Genomic DNA, 15861 nt, shown 5'->3' with positions numbered 1-15861 from the left:
GCTTCACTGTGGGCAGCTTTTACAGTGAGCATCTTTGTTTTATTTTAAAGGCACTGGCAGTGGGCAGAGGCACCAGCTTTGTTTCAAAGTCAGTGGTCAGCTTTGTTTCATATGCAGTGGGCAGAGGCACCAGCTTTGTTGCTTCATAGGCAGTGGGCACCAGCTTTATTTCATAGGCACTTTAGGCAGTGGCCACAAGTTTTAATTCTATTTAAGTTTAGTAGCACCACCAGCAGTATTGTTTTATAGTGTATTACTCCATATAACCCAGTGTGTGCAGTGCACTGCATACTGTACATCCACTGTGTGTAGTATATGCCGATACTGTGACTGCCATCTATAGCTCTGTACCTCATCTGTTTATACGTTACTGTGACTGCTGGTACCCAGGGCCGGTGCAATGCACCGGAGCGCCCCAGGCGGGGAGGGGGCACCCCGGCGCTCACCCGCCCCGGTGCTGTCTGCTCACCTTCCCCATGCCACGACCGCATCGCATCACATCCCCCCTCCCCCCGTGGCCGACGCATGGGGGGTGGGGGGTGGTGATGCGATGCAGCCGACGCGGTCGCTACATAGGGGGTGGTAGAGGAGGCTTGGGTAGGATTGCCCCCCGGCGCGATGCGCCACTGTAAGGCACCACGGGGTGTGTGTGTGTGGGGAGGGTGATGCGGCAGCGGCCGCCGTGTCACTGGGAGCGGGGGGGGGGGGGGGGGGGGGAGGAGAAACAGCTACTCACCTCCATCTAGCGGGGTCCCGGCTCCCAACTACCGCCCTTCAGTGGCAAATGCCTAGTGGTGGCGCCGACCCTGCTGGTACCCCATCGGTTTATACGGTACTGTGACTACTGTCTGCAGCTCCGTACCTCATCTGTTTATACGTTACTGTGACTGCTGGCACCCCATCTGTTTATAGGGAACTGTGACTGCTGTCCGCAGCTCCGTACTAGTTTATAAGGTACTGCTGTGACCGAAGGCCATACCCCACTGTTTTTTTTTAAATTAATACAATTATTAAAAGTTAAAAAAAGAAAAAAAATTCTCTGTCCCACGTGCTGTGACTGCTCTCCGTAGCTCTGTACCCCATCTGTTTATAAGGTACTGTGACTGCTGTCCGTACCTCATCTGTTTATACGGTACTGTGACTGCTGTCCATACCCAGGGCCGGTGCCACCACTAGGCAGCTCTAGGCATTTGCCTAGGGCGCCGGCCACTGGAGGGCGGCAGTTCCCCCTGCCCCCCCCTACCCCCGGATGGAGGTGAGCGGAGGTGCAGAGACTGGAGCTGGCAGGAGTGGGCAGGGGGGTCCGTGCCGTGGGGACACCTGCAGCGCTGTGTATTAAGCTGGCAGCGGCGGAGTCCCTGCAGTGGTTAGAAAATAACTAGCGCTATCCAACGGGCGGCGGCGCAGGAATCGCTGCTGAGTTTGAAAACACTTCCCGCACACTGCACAACCTCAAGCTTCTGGCAGCCATCAAAACTGGTTGGGTCCCATGTTATTTTATGGGGAAAACGTTATAGCTTTGCCCGGCAGTATCTCTGGTTCCCGGGGGCTAGCGATTTGTTGGTCCTCATTTTAAAAAATGGGCCTGTTTGGAGAATGGGCCTGGAGCTACAGCTCCATCAGGCCCATTGTTAATACGTCCCTGCCCAATTGTGTTTCTAACCCCCTCCCTATGAGTGATTCCTACCTCCCAATGTGTGCCTATGGTCTCCCCTCCCCATATGTGACCTTCCTCAAGCTTACCTCTTTCTTCCACCTCTCCATATACTCCTCCGACCCACTTTTACCATATATTCCTCTGACCTCCCTATCTCTATCTGTAACTCTGCCCTGACCACAATCTCTATTGTGCCTTTGCCCCTTCCCCAAAGCTGGTGGCTGCTGATCAGAAGAAGCATTGGGACTAATCTATGACAAAAGAGGCGAGCAGTGATGAATTTAGTAAGAGAATAAAAGAAAAATGGGTACTTATGTATTATCTGGGCTCCCATGTTAAATACACCCCATTTTTTCATACCCCTACTATCCAAATACGCATGGAGTTGATTTTATATAGTGTAGCGAGCGCAGCAAGCCACCGTGCCCGAAGCGTGGCGAGTGGACGCGGTCTCATAAGAAAAACGGGAGCCCAGATATTACATAAGTACCGAAAAATGTTAGTCTGAGTACATAAATGTATAAGAGCATATTAGCAGAATGCCCTGTAACAATAGTTGCTGTTCCGCTGTGTTATAAGTAAATAGATTTTATTCTACAATATATTTTACATATGTACCTCACCTGCTATAAATGTTGTTCTGAGTTACCTATAGTCAGAGCTTGGTTCTTATCCTATAGAACAGTGGTTCCCAACCTGGGGTACTAGTACCCCTGGGGGTACTCTGCAGACCAGTTGGGGTACTTGGAAATAATATTGGTAATGGCGGAAGAAGAAAAAGTCTCCCAATGGCAAAAGAAGTCTACCATCGACATGGAAACAAGCCACGTGTTGTAATTTCCAGTTCCATCTGCAGCGTCATTAGCGTCTCCTCGTGCTTTTGCCCAACCAGCAATTCACTAAGAGCTACCTGTGAACATCTGCCCCGCACTGACATGGGTGGAAGAAGCATTAATCCTACAGGCGTTAGCGGGAACTCTGGAGACAATACACAGCCAGCGGCCAGACAAAGACGGACCTGATTCCTGACCATACACTAGTCCATGGCTACTCTTTAATATTAGGACACGCATACTGCTCACTTCCACTCATAAGCACTGTGGAAATTTCAAATTGAGAGGAGGGGTACTTATAAATGAAAAGCCTAATCAAGGGGGTACGGGAGAGAAAAAAGGTTGGGAACCACTGCTATAGAATATGACAACAGATAACAACCACTTGGCCCATCTAGTCTGCCCATGTATAAACACACTTACACAGGGGAGAGCTTACACAGGGGAGACAATTAAGCCATCAGTATATTTTTGGAATGTGGGATGAAATCGCAGTAACCAGAGGAAACCTATGCAAGAAATGGGAGAATATACAAACTCCACACCATTAGATTGTGGTGGGAATTGATCCCATGACCTCAGTGTTGTGAGGTAGCAAATTATTAGGTATTAGGCAATAATGCTCAGTATTATGTCCTTGCAGTGACTTTCCATTTCATACATCTCTGACATTGTAGCACAATACAGCAGCCCCTGGAGCGTAACATGTGGCCTGAGTAAGGGTTACTAATAACTAGAGCAGGGGCATGATGGAGGGGACTTACGGCGTTCTGAGTGGGGGATGGTACTAATTACCGGGACCCGGGCATGATGGAGGGAACCTACTGGGTCTGCCACCCCCTCTCCCTTCCAGGAGCATTGTGCCCTTGGTGGATAAAAGACCACATCTGCTGTACAGGAGACTTTGTAAAATCTGCATATATGTAGAATGTTTGGAGATGGATAATGTCACATGTTTCTTACACAGAAAGGTCTACCATTAAGGCAAACACTAATCATTATTTTGCCCATGTAACATCTATACTTAAGTTCTACAAAATAAAAACACAGTCCATTTTTGAAAAGAAAAATAATTTAAATTATATTAAAATATTAAAAACATATTAAAACGACAATCGTTTAATTTAAAAAAATCAATTGTGATGGACAGGCCCAGGGGTTTCAGGGAGCAGCAGCTGGAGAATGGCACCTCAGTTCACCTCAAGCTCCCTTATTCCAGATGTTACTTGGCCACTTTATACATCCTTCTAATTTTGCGGAGGAGGTTCTTTATTTCCTCCTGTATGGCTTCAGGGCTCAAATCATTTTCTTGGACATTCCCCGGAAGCTGCCTAGCTGGAGACTGAGGCAGAGCATCAGCTGGGGAGGAGGTTGGCAGCTGGGGACTATGGCAGCACATCTTGGTGTTCCAATCCCGCTGAACGAAAAGGTATTTTCTGCCAAAGTTCTTGGGGACTTTATCCTCATCTAAGAGAAGAAGCAGCATATAAGTCACTGTGTATTTATCAAAAGCAAGCACTAGTCCATCATACAGTACATACTGTATTCACATGACATTTACATACACACTTTCATGAAACGGACATTTGTGGGTAGTAACTGGTTGCATTAAAGTGTTCTTGTGGGAGTGCCATAGGAGTGCTGTGGGCTAGTTTTATGCAAAATTAAATAGCTCAATGAGCAGGGTATTTAACTGGAATGCAACAGGTTATGGGTTTGAATAATGGGTATGGCAGTATATTGAAATTATTATTTAACTTAATAACAAAGAGCTCTGAAGTTCAGTGCACAAATGTTCTATAAAGAGGATGTGTTTCTATATGCAATAATTTGCAGTGTTCTCTGATATATATATATATATATATGTAAAAACAGAAAGAAAAGGAGCGCACAAATGAGCAGATAATAAACAGTTCTTTTTTACTCAAAAAGTAAGGCTCACATACATTTTTAAAGATAAGCAACTTGGGACAGCTCACGAGGTCTAGGCGGCAACACAGACGTATCAACCGAATAGAGCCACGGCAGCAGCGTCTCCATGATCAAGGCAAAGGGACTCGGACACAGCACGTCAGAGAAGCCACACCCCAACGCGTTTCGTCATCTATGTCTTCGAAGACGTCATCTATGACGAAGTCATAGATGACGAAACGCGTTGGGGTGTGGCTTCTCTGACATGCTGTGTCCGAGTCCCTTCGCCTTGATCGTGGAGACGCTGCTGCCGTGGCTCTATTCGGTTGATACGTCTGTGTTGCCGCCTGGACCTCGTGAGCTGTCCCACGTAGCTTATCTTTAAAAATGTATGTGAGCCTTACTTTTTGAGTAAAAAAGAACTGTTTATTATCTGTTCATTTGTGCGCTCCTCTTCTTTCTGTTTTTACATGTTACTGGTGGGGGTTGGGCATACCCCTTTTGGAGTTGAGCAGCACCTGATTAACCCCAGGAAATCTGGATAAAGATAAAGAGAAGGGTTGGACTATTTTTATCAAAAAAGGACTTCGTGCATCAATCTATTGTGTATATATATATATATATATATATATATATATATGTGTGTGTATAGTATATCGCTGGGATCAGCCTGATCTTGTCCCTCCCCTTTCCCCAGTGGAAAAATTATCTTTCTGGCACTGGGCTCCATAAAGTCTTGTTATGGCTATACTAATATGGTAATGCAGTGAGACATAGTATCTTCCACAGCACCAATGGCCGGCTGCAGGACACATGTGGCCTGCTAAGCTGTCCACCGCAGCTTCTACCTAGAGTCCAGGACAGTGGAGGAACTTTTGGTTGATGAGCCGGCCAGTCGTTTTTTAAAAAATAATTCTGGTGACACTTCCAGCTCCGCCTCCCGCCACCTGCCGCTCAACGTTGCACGGAACCTGCAGCTCAACATTGCCCGGCCCACCCCGCCGCTTCCCAGCTCTCCTGCTCCCCGCCGCTGCTGCAGCTCCCCGGGAGTTTTACATGTGATGAATTGCCAAATTGTAAGTGAGCCTGCTGGGAGCTGCCGGGGGAGCTCAGGGGGAATTTGGTTTGACTTGTCTTTAGGCTATTGTCAGTAACTGAAAAAACGCAGCAGATATCGGAGATATCACTTACATATGAGTGAAACTAAATATTTGTGGCTAGCCCCCCAAATATGTCTGTTTTTGTGGAATATGGGGGAGATTCTCTAAGCTATCGGGGTCTTTACCGCATTTCTTTATCGGGGTCTTTACCGCATTTTGGGATGCACTAAGCATCCCCCGCCGGGTTACCGCGGCGGGAGGCATCGCCAGAAAAATCTGGCGATGCCCCATAGAAGCCAATGGGCTTCTACCGCAACCCTCCGCCGCCCCGCGCCGACCCTCCACCGCCCCGCCCCCTCCCCCCTCACCTGTGTCCGGGCAGCACAGAGCTGTGCTGCCCGGACCTGTGACCTCCTCCCTGCACTGATCCTCTTCTGGGTGCAGGGAGGAGGAGAGCCCGGTGCAGCAGCAGCAGTGCCGGGTGTGGGAGGGAGGGGGAGCCGCTGGGACCTGCTGGGACCCAGCAACTCTCACCGCAAAGGACAGCTCTTAACGCAAGAGCTGTCCTTTGCTATAATTATCACATATGTTAGAACATATGCGATAATTACAATTGCGATGGGCGGCAAAGGGGGGCGGAGGTTCTTAGAGAATCTGCCCCTATGTCACTAATATATAATGATAAATGGACCTCTTGTGCGGTTACCGCTCAGTTTTTCTCAGTGTATGCAGTATCAAATATATGATTTTAATAATAAAAGTAAAAAAGGCTTACATGCTTCAATAGTGTGGTCTGCTTTGACAGGCCCAACCGATGTTTTTCTGTCATCCAACAGTTTCTTTTTTATAAAGAACTTATCACCTGACTTGCATCTCACATGATGCCTGCGAGATGCAAAAAGAAATAAAAGAAAAAACAAAAACAAGAGTAATTACACAAATGAATTATCTCTCTCTGGGGGAGATTCTCTAAACTAAAAATGCGGTAAAAACTCCATTATCGGGTTTTTACCGCATTTTGGGATGCTCTAAGCATCCCCCGCCAGGTTACCGCGATGGGGGGCATCGCCAGAAAATCTGGCGATGCCCCATAGAAGCCTATGGGCTTCTAACGTGACCCACCGCCGCCCCGCACCGACCCACCGCTGCCCGCACCGACCCCCCTGCCCCGCACCGACCCCCCCTCACCTGTTTCTGGGCAGCACAGAGCTGTGCTGCACGGACCTGTGACCTCCTCCTCCCTGCACTGTGATCCTCTTCTGGGTGCAGGGAGGAGGAGAGCCCGGCGCAGCAGCAGCAGTGCCTGTTAAGGGAGGGAGGGGAGAGCCGCCGGGTCCCGGTGGGACCTGCTGACTCTCACCGCAAAGAGCTGTCCTTTGCCATAATTATTGCATATGTTAGATCATATGCGATAATTATGTTTGCGGTAGCCGGCGATGGGTGGTGGTAAGGGGGCGCGGATGTTAAAGCATCCCCCCATCTCTATCTATCTATATCTATCTATAGATATACACATGGCTTTTATTGCAAGTTTGTGTTGAGACTTTATTTTTGAGTGCCGCCCTCCTCCCGGATTGTATTCATTGCTTTGGGGATGGCACCTCTATTGTTGCTCTTTTAAGTCGAGTGCCGGCAGATTGTGGATATATATATATATATATATATATAGGCGTATGGATCAGCCCGGCACTCTGTCCTAAACTGTGCAGCTGCCCCGGTGCCCTCTCGGGAAACTGTATACTTGTAATCCAAAACTGCACCTTGATAAAGGGGATAGTGAACCCCGAAACGTTGGAGCTTTCCTTTGCCACTAAAAATGTTGTCACAAGTCCTCCTGAGTGCTTCTGTTTGTTTTGGATTACAAGTATATATATATATATATATATATATATATATATATATATATATATACACAGTGGTCGAAGTGGAAATTTTGAAGTGGGGGTATGGAAATTTTGAAGTGGGGGTATGGAAAAGTAAAGAGTGAATATAGTGCGCACCTTCGGACACCCCCCTGTCCATCAACGTCCCCTGCCAGACTGCCCCGTTGTACAGGGGTATTACAAAAGCACAATATGTGCTGCTGAGTGATCAGAGAGCATCCTGAGGGGAAAAAAAAACTTTTTTTTTATCTTCAGATTAAAGTGGGGGTATGCCATACCCCCGTATACCGCCCCACTTCGACCACTGTATATATATATATATATATATATATATACACTGTATATACCGCGTTTTGATATGAACGATGCGTGGGGGGGGGGGGGCATTGCCAGCAAAAGCAGGCGATACCCCATAGAAGCCTCTGGGCTTCCTAACGTGACCCAGTGCTGTCCCTCACTGACACCCCCTCACCTATGTTCGGGCAGCACCAGTGGTGTAAGTTCGCCCCAGTTGCCTGGAGGCAAGATAAATATTGGTGCCCCCTCACACACTCACACTCACACACACTCACACACACACACACAGCACCTTATATAAATACATGTATGTATGCATGTGTGTAATGCTGTGCACACACAGTGAGATTCCCTTGCTATTCGACTTAAGATTCTTGTGCAAGATTCAAATGCAATCTTTGCTAACTCATGTGCTATTTACATACAATTCAAGCTATCTACATTCGATTTGCACTATATAGTCATTGCTGCCCTGTCTATCTGGGTTTCGATTTGTGCTGTCACGGGAGCGCGCAAAGGGATCGCAAGGTAAAAAACATGTGCGATCTGCATGAGATTTTGACTATATAGTCAAAATCTCATGCTGATTGTACCCGTGTATACACAGCATAAATATGTAGGTGTGTTATGTATGTTATGTTTAAAATAAATAGAGTGTGATGTCTATGGTCCAGCAAAGGGGGAGTCAGCCACAGAAGCGATATTGAATGAACTGATTTAAATTTGCAGGGGAGGAGAGGTGCCCCCCTTGGGAGCAGGAGCCCGGTGGCAGATGACTACATTGCCTCCCAGAGTTACGCCTCTGGGCAGTACAGTGCTCTCCTGCCCGGACCAGTGACCTCCCTGCAATGTGCATCCTCTTCCAGGTACAGGGAGGAGGGCCCGTCCGCAGCAGCAGCTGCCAGCAGAAGGATACAGGCGGTAGAGCCCCTGGGGACACGCTCACCCTCCGCCGGCTGTTTCGCAATGGGCAGCTCTTATCACAAGAGCTGCCCGTTGCTATACTAATCGCATATTAGAGCATATGCGATTAGTATCGTTGGTGGGGGGGGGGGGGGGGCTGGCAGTATATGGTGGCGGAGGTTAGAGCATCCCACCCATAATCTTCTATGTGGTTTGTGTATATCACAATATTTATATATTTGTTAGCTTATCCTTGGATGACACAAAACTCAATATGAGGCCCATTTACTTACATTATTTTTATTGAATTTATGTGAATATATATTTCTCACACCATTTTTACATTATTTTAGTTTCTCCTGCTCCAAACCCTTTAATTCACTTTTTTTGTAGGACTCAGGTTGTATTTTTCATACTTATAATGTGACATGTAATATGGTCAAATTTACTAAGAATAGAAAAGCTCCAGCAGGCAAAACATTGATATATATCTTATGGTAAGTGCACCTCATCACAGTCTGCTAAATAGTACTGAGGTATTACATGGCTTATACATTTTAGGCGTATCATGATGCTTTGGATGCGCCAGTAATCATCACCAACTACTAATGGCAATGTCCCCCCATGGAGGTATTATACTAATTACCCCCCCCCCTCCCCCCCATAGATGGCACAACAGTAAGGACCTGGTGCCTGATATTTGGGAGATACTCACCACAGCAGTGGCTGTTTAATGGCTACTTCTGCTAAAATAGTCTCTACCGAGTCTACAGACATCTTCTCTCTCCAAGTCTGTACAGGACACTAACTGCCAGTACCCCAAACACATTATGATGCCGCAACGTGTCATAATACCAAAGGCCAGGAGCATCAGCCAATCAGATCATGACTATGAAAGTACATAAGGGCAGGCTTGGTGGGGGTCAATATCTTGATTATTTTTTATGATATGCCCTAAAAGAATGTGGATATTATATAATCACCCCTTTTATGTGGTTCTAAATACATGCAGATGTCCCCATGTATATTTTTTTAAAATGTGACATCTCCCTGGAGAACTGATTGGATGGGGCATCTCCAGTATACATACATACCACACATGGGAACAGGACACATACATGTTTAGAACATGCCATAGCAATAAGTAACCCTTACAGACCCCCTGCTCCTCATTCATATTACAAGCACTGATCAGTTGGAAATAAAGCATACCTCCCAACGGTCCCGCTGTCTCACCCCCAGGTTTAATATAGTTTTTATTTACCTGTAATATATGAGGAGTGATCTGCATTGAGGCCTGTGAGGGTCGCAAGTCCGAGTGGGTTATAAATTACCCCGGCAGGTGCAGTACTTTGCAGGTACAATGTACACAGGTGACAAAATCACACTTCCTAGTCGCCAATCCAGGATCACACCAACAAAATGAAAACACTGGTTTTATCTCCTAAAGTAATCCCACAGTATCGGAGCTTGTAGTGGGCAGATGAGAGGCTGTAGTCAGATTGTGATAGGTGTGGAAATGATAGGACTCTGGGTGTCCTCTCTCCATGGCTGTTGGTGACCGTTGGCTCCATGTGCAGGTGCCTTGGTCTCATGCTGACCTTATCTATGCTGCCCTGTAGCCATACAGGCAGAGGCAGAACTCTGGGAGGCAATGGAGTCATCTGCCGCCGGGCTCCTTCTCCCAAGGGGGCACCCTCTGCTCCCCTGGAAGTTTAAATTAGTCATTTAAAATCCAACGATATCGCTTCTGTGGCTGAGTTCTGAAATATTAACTCTATCTATCTATATTTCTGAACAGAAATATATATTTTTTATAAGGTTATATAGGATTGTGTGTGTGTCTGTGTGTGGGGGGGGGGGGGGGGCACCAATATATCTTGCCTCCGGGCAACTGCAACGAACTTACGCCACTGCATACAGGCTAACTAAGCCTTTTAACCATGTTATGGCCCCAGCAATAATGGCCACTCCCTTGGCTCACTTCATTATTTTCATTGATTAGTTATTAGCCCTCATTAGATACTAGCCAATTTATCAGAATAAAAAACTCCCTAACTACAGTATGACATGTTTTTCAATTATGTGTACTAGGGGTGTGCACAGGCACTTTTCTTGTTTTGTGAAACGTGTTTTGGGTCTGTATCTCGGGCAGTGTTTTGGATCTGGATCTGTTCCAAAACACCATCATTTTTTGTGTTTTGGATCTGTATTTTTTTGCCAAAAAAACATAAAAATCACTAAAATCGCAGAATTTTTTTTTGCTCCTACCCTTTTATTAACCTCAATATCATTAATTTCCACTCATTTCCTGTCTATTCTGAACACCTTACAATATTGTTTTTAGTGTAAAAGTTTGCACCAAGCTAGCTGGATAACTATGCTTAACCACACAGTGGGTGGCACAAACAACGGACTGACATGACAGACTTAGCATCACCCCTGGACTGCGACGACAGACTTAGCATCAGCCCTGGACTGATACGGCACACTAAGCATCACTGCTGGACTGATACGGCACACTTAGCATCACCCCTGGACTGACACGGCACACTTAGCATCACCCCTGGACTGACACAACAGACTTAGCATCACCCCTGGACTGACACGGCACACTTAGCATCACTCCTGGATTGATACGGCACGCGTAGAATCACCCCAGGATTGATAAGGAACACTTAGCATCACCCCTGGACTTATACGGCATACTTGGTAGTACCGTACTTGCGTACTTTTGAAAACTATTTTCAGAGAGATTTGAGAGGGTAGTAGAATTTTCCGCAGCACTGCTCCACCCAAAGGGTATGTCTAACTCCACCTATGGGCGCACCTATTGCAACTAGGGTGTGTGTCCTGTACGTCACTTTGCACATCTGCACTTTAGACATGTGGGGGAAGAATACACTAAAACTGGGAGGACCCAGAGGATTTGTGGAGGAACAGCAGGTGGCTCATTCAAAAATTGGGAGCCTCCCACTAAATGCGGTAGGGTAGGCAAAAGGTGCACCCGCAGGATGCCGATGTCCTAAGATACTTGCGGGATGCAGCGGCACTCCAGTCATAAAAAAAAAAATGAAAGCCAAAACCTGGAAGACAACATCTCAGCACCTTTTATGTGGTTACCCAAGTTTACCACACCATATACCCCTTATACTGTACAAATCATGCAACACAATAGTAACCCCCTTATACTGTGCTTGCCTCTTACACATTATGCCACATTGAATGAGCCAAAATTCACACAGACTGAGTCAAAATTCACACTATGGCACACGGATTGAGTAAAAATTCACGTTATGCCACCTGAATTGAGCCAAAATATACACTATACCAAACGGATTGAGCCAAAATTCACAATATGCTTCACAAACAGGGACATTGTGCGCCGAATGCGCGCATTAAAAATTTACACCATAATGCGCATTAAATGTTCAGCCACACACCATCATTTCCATTATGTATTATGCCAAACACCATAATGCCAATTAAAAATTATGCTCTATAAGTGCTGCTTACCTACATGCTCATTGACAGGGTTTCCATGCTCATTGCCAGGGGTTTCATGCTTCCATGTGGGAATACAGCTGCTCGGCTGTATTTGGAGCACTGCAGGTCCTGGCTATTTGAAATACTACCCCTTTCACACCAGAAAATGCAGGGATTTACCCGGGAATATGGTCCCAGAATCATGCAGGGACATTCCCGGGCTGGCCCCTTTTACACCAGCCTAGTCCCTGTATTTTCTGGTGTGAAGGGGAGAGAAAACCACCCCCCCTTTAACCGGCTATATCATTTAATCGGCTATAGCTTCGGAACCAACCAACTTTACATGAGACCAGTATCATATTGAAAAACTTTTAAGTGGGCTTCGAATGATTTTGGTCCCACGAAACTGGACAATTTGGTTCCAGAGAAATCTGCCCTCAAACAAAATGAACAGCCATGAAATTACATTTTAGAAATAAAAAAAATGGTTTGCCCGCAATATCTCTGGAACCAATTAACCCATATTAACCAGATTAAAGGCCCAGCTATTTGGGTTCGAATAAAATCAACCTCAAGCTTCTGTGATGCCAGGGCGGGGAACTGGCAGCCATCAAAACTGGGTGGGTCCCATGTTATTTTATCGGGAAAACGTTCTAGCTTTGCCCGGCCGTATCTCTGGTTCCCGGGGGCTAGCGTCGCGTGGCTGGGCTTGTTGGAAAGCCCCTGTCCTCATCTAAAAAATTGGCCTATTTGGAGAGTGGGACGGAAGCTACCACTCCATCAGGCCCATTGTTAATACGGCCCTGTTTGTTGGCAATTACATCCACAAAATACAGAGGTGTCTGTAATGATGGATTCCAGCGGGCACAAAATAATATTGTGTGAAGAAGAGGATGTACACTCTGATGGAGAAGAGGAATAGGAGGATGAGGATGACATCTTTCCACTGTAGAACCAGTTTGTGCAGGGAGAGATCATTGCCAGAGCCAGTTTGTGCAGAGAGATCATCGCCAGCTTGTTTTGTGGGGTCCCAAACAAAGCAATCATTTCAGCCACAGTCGTGTGGCAGTCCCTGTGGCTGAAATGATTGGTTTGTTAAAGTGTGCATATCATGTTTATACAACGTAAGGGTGGGTGGGAGGACCCAAGGACTATTCCATCTAGCACCTCTTTTATTGGAATTGTATGCGCTTTGGAGCACTTCCAGCTTGTCTTATGGGGGTCCTCTTTTCTTTCCATGACATCCAGAGCATCATCTGTGTTGCAGTCCCTGTGGCTGAAATTATTGATTTGTTAAAGTGTGCATGTCCTATATCCTGGGAATCTGCTACTGCAGCTCTCACCCTGCATTAATGTGGAAGTCTGCCACTGCAGCTCTCACCCTGCATTAATATGGGAGTCTGCCACTGCAGCTCTCACCCTTTATTAATCTGTAAGTCTGCCACTGCAGCTCTCACACTGCATCACACAACCAGATGCTGTCAGAAGACAGCCTAAGTGACAGGAGCGTTTCTGCCACTGCCTGCAGAATGCTGCCGAATTACCCACTGCTCCTCCTCTGGTGGTAAAATACACGATCAAGCCAGATGGTGATCTTATTAGATATTAAACTGATAAAAACAGATACACAGCACAGCCCACTCACAGACTAACTCAGCGCTGCACGAAATGCCCACTGCTCCGACCTCGGCTGCACATCGTAAACAAGATCAAGCCAGATAGGGGTCTTCTTGGGTATTTAACTGAACATGTACGATTAGTAAGGAAGACTGGTAATAATCCTAGAGTTTAGCAATCAGATTAAATTTATTGTGAAATATTTTTATTATATTTTCTAAGCAAAACAAGTATCAAATCTAAAAAACAAACATGAACATTAATTACAGTGACTTTTTTTTAACAGTCATCGGGATACAGAAAGGTTTTTGTCTTAAAGCATTGCAGAGAAATAAGTGCTTAAAACCAGTTACATGTTCTTTAAGCTAAAAGCTATACTTACAAATCTCCTAAATTCTAAAACTCTTCAAAATGTACAACACAAAAACCTAAACAAAGGAAAATATTTTAAGTGTTTTTTTTTTATTATGATGTTAGAATGTAGGAGGCCAAAAGCTAGATTGACCATATGTGGCTGATGGACCAGCCATGGCTACTGGATTAGTGTCATAAGGGAGAGGAGACTGCACACTGGGGGTCATATTATAAACTGGCCACATGGGGCTTGTTGTTGTCAAGGGATTAGGCTGGTTATCTGTTGGCAAATTAATATCATTGTTGTTATTCTGTGTTGCCATCCCCTAAAGAGTGTTGACCAACAGACAGACTACCAATCAGATCTGACATAGACACTTCCTGAGCCACAGAGCCTTGCTCTTTGGGAGTACAGCTCCAACCCAGGGGTAGAAGTGGTCCTAGAGAGGTGGGGGAACTATTTTTCATCTGTCACCTAATTAATTACCCCCATCCCCTCCACCCATTAGGCAATGTTTTGGGAGATGACTTGTAATAATCCCAAAATTGAGCAATCAGATTAAATTAATTAATAATAATAACACAATAAAGCCAGATAGGGGTCTTATTAGATATTAAACTGATAAAAACAGTTACACACTTGCAGAACAAGTCAGTGCTGCACGAAACGCCCACTGCTCCTCGGCTGCATATCGTAAACACTTTCAAGCCAGATAGGGGTCTTATTGGGGCCTAGTTTTTCAAACTGCCATCCTGTCTACTGCTGCAGTGCCACTAGATGAGCCACGTGCTTGTGCCGCACACTTGTGTGGCTTAGCATAGTTATGCAGCTACCTCGGTGCAACCTTTTGCCCTAAAAACAATATTTTGAGGTGTGATGTGTTTAGAATAGACTGGAAATGAGTGGAAATGAAGGTAATTTAGGTTAATAACACCATAGGAACAAATTCTGTGATTTTAGCTGTTTTTATGAGTTTTTTAATAAAATACAGATCCAAAACCAAGAAGGGTTGTATTGGCAAAAACGAATACAGATCCAAAATACGGAGGCAGATACAGATCCAAAACCAAAACAGCAAAAAGTGGCCGCCGCACATCTCTACTTGTAAGCATCATAGTGATAGTGAAATACCATTGTTATTGGTTTACCATCTCGATTAGGAATTCACATTTAGTGAACAATAGTTTTAAATCTTCATAAGACCGGTGCTCAATCTCTGAAAGGATCATGATGTTGACGCCGGAATACCAACAGCCGGCATCCCGATTGGAAAGGCGGGTTAGTGTCAGGGGGGTTAGGTTTAGGGCCTAGTGAGAGAACTTAAGGTGCCCATTCGCTTATATCATTTGGGCACATTTCACCCGATTCCAATGCATCGGGCTGAGAAAATAGGTGAAAAGTGGCAAATCAAATGTTTCTAACCTCAGATTCTGGTCCGATGCACGGTCCTGTGCCTATCAGATTGGAGCCAGAGATCACAATGGCCGCACTTAGCATTGGTGGGGTATAGCATGTGAGGGAGGCTTGCGATACCTTGCATAAGTGTAAATGCACCTTTAGAGTTAGGCTGCGTGCAGGGGAAGGTTAGGGTTATGCTGGGTGGAGTGGGGGAGTTAGGTTTAGGCACTTAGAATGGGGGTTAAAGTTAGGCTGAAGGGTAGAGGGGCGGTTTATGTTGGACGAATACTGGGGTTAAGCACAAGCTGGGCGGATTAAGGTCAGTCTGCTCGGGGGAGGGTTAGGCTGCTAGAAGGGATGGTTAGAGGGGGTTGTCAGGATTATCTCCTTCAGGGTGCAGGTGTCGGTATTCTTTAGACAG

General features: G+C 45.9%; 1 protein-coding gene and 1 long non-coding RNA gene across 2 annotated transcripts in view; one reads left to right on the top strand and one right to left on the bottom strand.

The window, feature by feature from the left end:
* The window catches only part of GPR50 (G protein-coupled receptor 50), a 218908-nt gene that overhangs the window by 168086 nt on the left and 34961 nt on the right, over positions 1-15861 (top strand). The gene's annotated exons all lie outside the window — the stretch shown is intronic.
* On the bottom strand, positions 3650-10177 carry LOC146035798 (uncharacterized). Its single transcript, XR_014460718.1, has 3 exons — positions 9849-10177; positions 6277-6386; positions 3650-3957 (listed from the first exon to the last, which is right to left on the bottom strand). It is a non-coding gene; the product is annotated as an uncharacterized LOC146035798 (long non-coding RNA).

The sequence above is a fragment of the Crinia signifera genome, chromosome 9 (genome assembly GCF_055691185.1).
Source record: "Crinia signifera chromosome 9, ASM5569118v1, whole genome shotgun sequence".
NCBI lineage: Eukaryota > Metazoa > Chordata > Amphibia > Anura > Myobatrachidae > Crinia > Crinia signifera.
Note: the sequence above shows the minus strand (reverse complement) of the source record. Positions and strands in the feature narration are given on the sequence as shown.